This window comes from Carlito syrichta, unplaced genomic scaffold (assembly GCF_000164805.1).
Source record: "Carlito syrichta isolate Samal-C Ts95f unplaced genomic scaffold, Tarsius_syrichta-2.0.1 Scaffold82993, whole genome shotgun sequence".
In the NCBI taxonomy this organism is placed as follows: Eukaryota; Metazoa; Chordata; class Mammalia; order Primates; family Tarsiidae; genus Carlito; species Carlito syrichta.
Window position 1 is genome coordinate 24,020 of NW_007027089.1, and position 221 is coordinate 24,240.

Here is a 221-nt window from a genome sequence, read left to right on the forward strand (position 1 = left end):
AATTTCTTCTTGTTTCGACCTAGGCAGGTTGTGTGATGACAGAAAGTCCTCCATTTCCTTGAGGTTTTCAAGTTTGTTTCCATTCAAGTGTACATGGTAGTCTCTAATTATCTTTTGTATTTCTTCAGGATCAGATGTGACTTCATCTTTTGTGTTTCTGCTTGTGTTTATTTGGGCTTTTTCTCTCTTTTTCTTGGTCAGTATAGCTCGGGGACTTGTTT